Below are 6,000 nucleotides of genomic sequence, written 5' to 3'. Positions count from 1 at the left end.
TCAATTGTATAGAACCTTGGTTAGACCACACTTGGAGTACTGTGTGCAGTTTTGGTTCTCTTACCTTAGGAAGGATATTATTGCCATAGAGGGAATGCAACGAAAGTTCACCAGACTTGTTCCCGGGATGGCGGGACTGTCCTATGAAGGGAGATTGGGGAAACTGGGCCTATATTCTCTAGCATTTTGAAGTATGAGAGGTGATCTCATTGAAACCTACAAAATACTTAAAGGGATAGACAAGGTAGATGCAGGTAAGATGTTTCCCCTGGTTGGGGAGTCTAGAACTGGGGGTCACAATTTCAAAATAAGGGGGAAGCCACTTAGGACAGAGATGAGGAGAAATTTCTTTACTCAGGGGGTTGTGAATCTTTGGAATTCTCTACTCCAGAGGGCAGTGGAAGCTCAGTCATTGAGTATGTTTAAAGCAGAGATTGCCAGATTTCTAAATACAAATGACATAAGGGGATATGAGGATAGTGTGGGAAAAAGGCATTGAAGTGGAAGATCAGCCATGATCATATTGAATGGCCTACTCCTGCTCCTTGGACAGTCTAAGTGAAAGGGCAAGATCATGGCAGATGGAATATAATGTGAATAAGTGTGAAGTGAACTACTTTGGTGGAAAAAACAGAAAGACAAAGTATCTCTTCAATGGTGAGAGGTTGGGAAGTGTTGATGTCCAAAGGGATCTGGGTGTTCTTGTTCATGAATCACTAAAAGCTAGTATGCAGGTGCAGCAAGCAATTAGGAAACCAAATGTTATGTTGGTTTTAGTGCAAAGGGTTTTGCGTAGAGGAGTAAAGAAGTCTTGCTGCAATTGTATAGCACCTTGGTGAGACTGCACCTGAAGTACTGTGTACAGTTTTGGTCTCCTCATCTAAGGAAGGATATACTTGTTAGAGGGAGTGCAAAGAAGATTCACCAGACTAATCCGAGGCATGGCGGGATGGTCTTAAGAGGAAAGATTGAGGAAACTGGGCCTGTATTCTCTTGAGTTTCAAAGAATGAGAGGTGATCTTATTGAAACTTACAAACTTCTTCCAGGGTGTGACAGGGTGGATGTAGATAGGATGTTTTCCCTGGCTGGTGAGTCTAGAACCTGGGGACACAGTCTCAGAATAAGGGGTAGGCCATTTAAGGCTGAGATGAGGAGGAATTTCTTCAGAGGGTGATGATTGCACAATGTTCAGCACCAATCGTGACTCCTCAGATACTGAAGTAGTCCGTGTAGAAATGCAGCAAGACCGGGACCATATCCAGGCTTGGGCTGATAAATGGCAAGTAACATTCACGCCACACAAGTGCCAGGCAATGACCATCTCCAACAAGAGAGAATCTAACCATCTCCCCTTGACATTCAACAGCATTACCATCGCTGAATCCCCCACTATCAGCATCCTAGGGGCTACCGTTGACCAGAAACTGAACTGGAATAGCCAAATAAATACCGTGGCTACAAGAGCAGGTCAGAGGCTAGGAATCCTGAGGCGAGTAACTCACCTCCTGACTCCCCAAAGCCTGTCCACCATCTACAAGGCACAAGTCAGGTGTGTGATGGAATACTCTCCACTTGCCTGGATGGGTGCAGCTCCAACAACACTCAAGAAGCTCGACACCATCCAGGACAAAGCAGCCTGCTTGATTGGCACCCCATACGCAAACATTCACTGCCTCCACCACCGATGCACAGTGGCAGCAGTGTGTACCATCTACAAGATGCACTGCAGCAATGCACCAAGGCTCCTTAGACAGCACCTTCCAAACCTGTGACCTCTACCAACTAAAAGGACAAGGGCAGCAAATGAATGGGAACACCATCACCTGCAAGTTCCCCTCCAAGTCACACACTATCCTGACTTGGAACTATATCGCCATTCCTTCACTGTCGCTGGGTCAAAATCCTGGAACTCCCTTCCTAACAGCACAGTGGGTATACCTACCCTAAATGGACTGCAGCGGTTCAAGAAGGCAGCTCACCACCACCTTCTCAAGGGCAATTAGGGATGGGCAATAAATGCTGGCCTGGCCAGCGGCACCCACATCCCATGAATGAATAAAAAAAAAATTAGAGCAGTTTCTCTGGAATAAATAAATTGCTGGGTTGTAAGTCCTGGTGAGTTATGTTCCTGGTTCAGTGAGGTGTCCCAGAGTCGAATAGTCAGATGCCACTCGAAGTCTCCAGGCGAATTCGAAGAACAGTTTGTAATGGATATGCATTCAAAGTACTTTGGCTGTAGCAGGTGTCACACAGTTCTTTCAACAAGGAGAATAGCAACAGGTCTATTTGGATTTTTAAATGAGCAGTCGATCAGTTTAAACTTTACTGAGAATTCCAGAACTCTCAAAAACACAAAAGGGCAACAGAACATCACTCCTGAGGTAGAGACTTCTTAGAGATTGTAAGTAAAATGGAATATGCTACCTCCAACAGTGCAAATGTTCCTTTCCAGGGTTTTGTTTTCCTCTTTAGGTGAAACACAGCCTGTAGGTCAATGTAGATTTTCTGCTGAGAGACAGACAAATCCTTCCTTCACGAGAGCACGCTTTGCTGGTCTCCAGATCAAACCGGTTCTAACCAGTTTACACACAGTTGACTGATATAATATGGCATGTGACCCCTCTCTCCTCCTGTTGCCTCGGAAACAGGTTTGCTACTTGCACACACTGTTCCCAGAGAGAGAGAACAACTTCCAGTCTTAAAGGTACATAGACCCCCTTAGTTTTTACACAGTGGAGAAAAAAAACCAACTCCCATGACACTATGTCCTGTAGAAGTAGTGGTTACCACAACATTCTAGACCTTCCAAGCCACTCCACATCAGGCAGTTTACGGTCCGCACCTCTACCAAGCAAGTGACATTCACTATGTTTACAAGGGACAACACTTTCATCAATTTTCCTGTGGAAAGGAGACATCAGCTGGACAGGATGCATCGCATTCACCAGGCATAGGGGCAGATTGGCCATATGAGAAATTGAAAGATTGTCTAAGTGCTCCTTATGAATGATTCCATAGCACTGTATTATCAGTGCCTTCGTCAGTCCGATTCCTAGAAAATCCCGTGTCCTTTCAGAGTACCAGACTGTCCCAGGCTAGGTGGCAGGGTTTCAGTAACACATACTATCCACGTGGGCATCAGGGCTCTACACATGAACCCCATAACCTTCATGTCATTCATTAATTTTTGTTTACTTTTCATCCAATTCTGTCTTTCTTTATTTCTTTCCTTCTTCCAGAATTTGTCATATCTTACTCAGTTTTTCTTTTTTCGCTCTATTTGTCTCTATTGGACTATTTTAAAGTGGTTTAGTCACGTATTCCAGCATTTTAGCCAGAGAGCAATGTGGAGGACGTGGGGCGGAGATTGAATCTTGTTCTTGGTGATGTGAACAAAGGAAGCTTAAAGACAGAGAATGTTGACATTTCCAATCACTGTAACTCACAGGCCAAAAGGTAACCCTGACTTAGTTAAGAAAGCTGGTTGCTAGGAACCCATGTTTCTAACGTGGGAAATGGCTTTCACTTGTATCATTTGCCAGCCATAAGTAACGAGTACTTTGGTCACATAGTCTTGTACATTCCCTAGAGGTACAGACTGTCTCTCCAGCCAAGGTAAGGGAATGAGTCCACCACCATTCCATAGTCAGATAAAGCAGAGCTAGAATGATGGGATAATTTATGACTAGGAGGTAAGAACAGAGTTGAGTAAGTGCAGCCTGACGCAGCCAAATAGTACTAAGATAGAGCACTCCCCTTTTGAAATTCAGGATGGTCAGAAGTTCACGTGGGCAGCCTAGAGAGCTGATCACATCGGTCCGAGGAAACAGATTGTATTACTTGTCTGCAACACTAACCATCTTCTTTCAATCTCTGTGACCATTTTCTGTTGTTTTGTTACCTTTCTAAATTTATATATCTGGTGCTACCCCACTTCTTTGTTCAATATTTCCTTTTCTGTTGTTCCTTTTAAACTTAAATTCTCTGCTGGGATGTTAAAGCTGAAATTATCGAAGGTATCCTCCCTTGTCTTGCTATGTTTATGATTATTCCTTTGAGTGTTACTTTCCATCTAACTGCTCACCTTGATATATTGTGGATGGGTGTGATTTCTTGTCTCTGGGAAGCTGAAGGTTGTGGTAAACTCTGCTGGGAATGAGTAGCTCCACTCATGAGTAGCTGCAGGTGGTAGAGGGTATTTGACCAAGGCAGTGCAAATCTATCTGGTTGTACACCTGAACCTACTGATATGGCAGAAAATGGTTCAGTTTTTAACATTGGAAAATCCTGTCGGAGATGCTTTATCTATCTATCTCTTAAATGATTAGATGGTCAGTTGGATTCTGCCAGGGCCATTCAGCTCCAAAATTTATGATAGACTTGGTTCAAACATGGACAAAAGAGCTGAATTCCAGAGGTGAGGCGTGAGTGACTGCCCTTGACATCAAGGCAACATTTGACCGAGTGTGGCGCCAAGAAGCCCTTGCAACATTGAAGTCAATGGAAATCAGGGAAAACTCTCCACTGGCTGGAGTCATTTCTAGCACAAAGGAAGATGGTTGTGATTGTTGGAAGCCAATAATCTCAGCCCCAGGACATTGCTGCAGGAGTTCCTCAGGGTAGTGTCCTAGACCCAACTATCATCAGCTGCTTTATCAATGACCTTCCCTCCATCACAAGGTCAGAAGTGGGAATGTTTGCGAATGATTGCGACTCCTCAGATAATGAAGCAGCCCGTGTCCAGATGCAGCAAGACCTGAACAACATTCAGGTTTGGGATGATAAGTGACAAGTAACATTAATGTAAAAACAAGTGCCAGGTAATGACCATCTCAAACAAGAGAGAATTTAACCATCTCCCCTTGACATTCAATGGCATTACCATTGCTGAATCCCCTACCATCAACATCCTGGTGGCGACCATTGACCAGAACAATATAAATAATGTGGCTACAACAACAGGTCAGAGGCTGAGAATTCTGCAACAAGTAACTCACCTCCTGACTCCCCAAAGCTTGTCCACCATCTACAAGACACAATTAGGCATGTGATGGAATACTCTCCACTTGCCTGGATGAGTGCAACTCCAACAATACTCAAGAAGCTTGACACCATCCAAGACAAAGCAGTCCACTTTATCGGCACCTCATCCACCACCTTAAACATTCACTCCCACAACCACCAGCGCACAGTAGCAGTAGTGAGTACCATCTACAAGATGCACTGCAGCAACTCACCAAGGCCCCTTCGACATCTCCTTCCAAACCCATGACCTCTACCATCTAGAGGAACAAGGGCAGCAGATGCATGGGAACACCACCACCTGCAAATGACCCTCCAAGTCACACACCAGCCTGACTTGGAAACATATTGCTGTTCCTTCACTGTGGCTGGGTCAAAATCCTGGAACTCCCTTCCTAATAGCAGTGGTGCCGTTACACCATATGGACTGCAGCAGTTCAAGAAGGTGGCTCAGAAGCACCTTCTCAAGGGCAATTAGAGATGGGAAATAAATGCTGGCCTTGCCAGTGATGCTCATTTTCCAAAAAAGAATTTAAAAAGGGTACGTATGATCTACTTACCGATTTTAATATTTTATAGATGTAAACGAGTGTTACATCAGTATTACTAAAAATTAGCTACACATTTTCACTACAATTTATAGGCAAAGATACTTTTCTTCAATAAAACATTCAATTTATAAACTATCTAACTTTCTCAATATATTAAAGATCAAAAAATCTCTTAATATATTACAATTCCTCAGGGTTGCCTAACTATCACACGTACTTCCGAATGTCACAATTTAAGCACATTTCCACGACAGCAATGCTTCAGTAATTCTTGAGTAATACTGATGTAACACTCCTTTACAGCAATAAAATAATAAAATCGGTATGTAGATTATACATACCATATTAAAACACAAACCTACAATGAGGGGAGGGAGAAAAAAACAACAACTACAAAGCCTCTAAACTATTTTCACTGAAATGTAA

The sequence above is a fragment of the Heterodontus francisci genome, chromosome 18 (assembly GCF_036365525.1).
Source record: "Heterodontus francisci isolate sHetFra1 chromosome 18, sHetFra1.hap1, whole genome shotgun sequence".
Classification (NCBI taxonomy): domain Eukaryota; kingdom Metazoa; phylum Chordata; class Chondrichthyes; order Heterodontiformes; family Heterodontidae; genus Heterodontus; species Heterodontus francisci.
Note: the sequence above shows the minus strand (reverse complement) of the source record.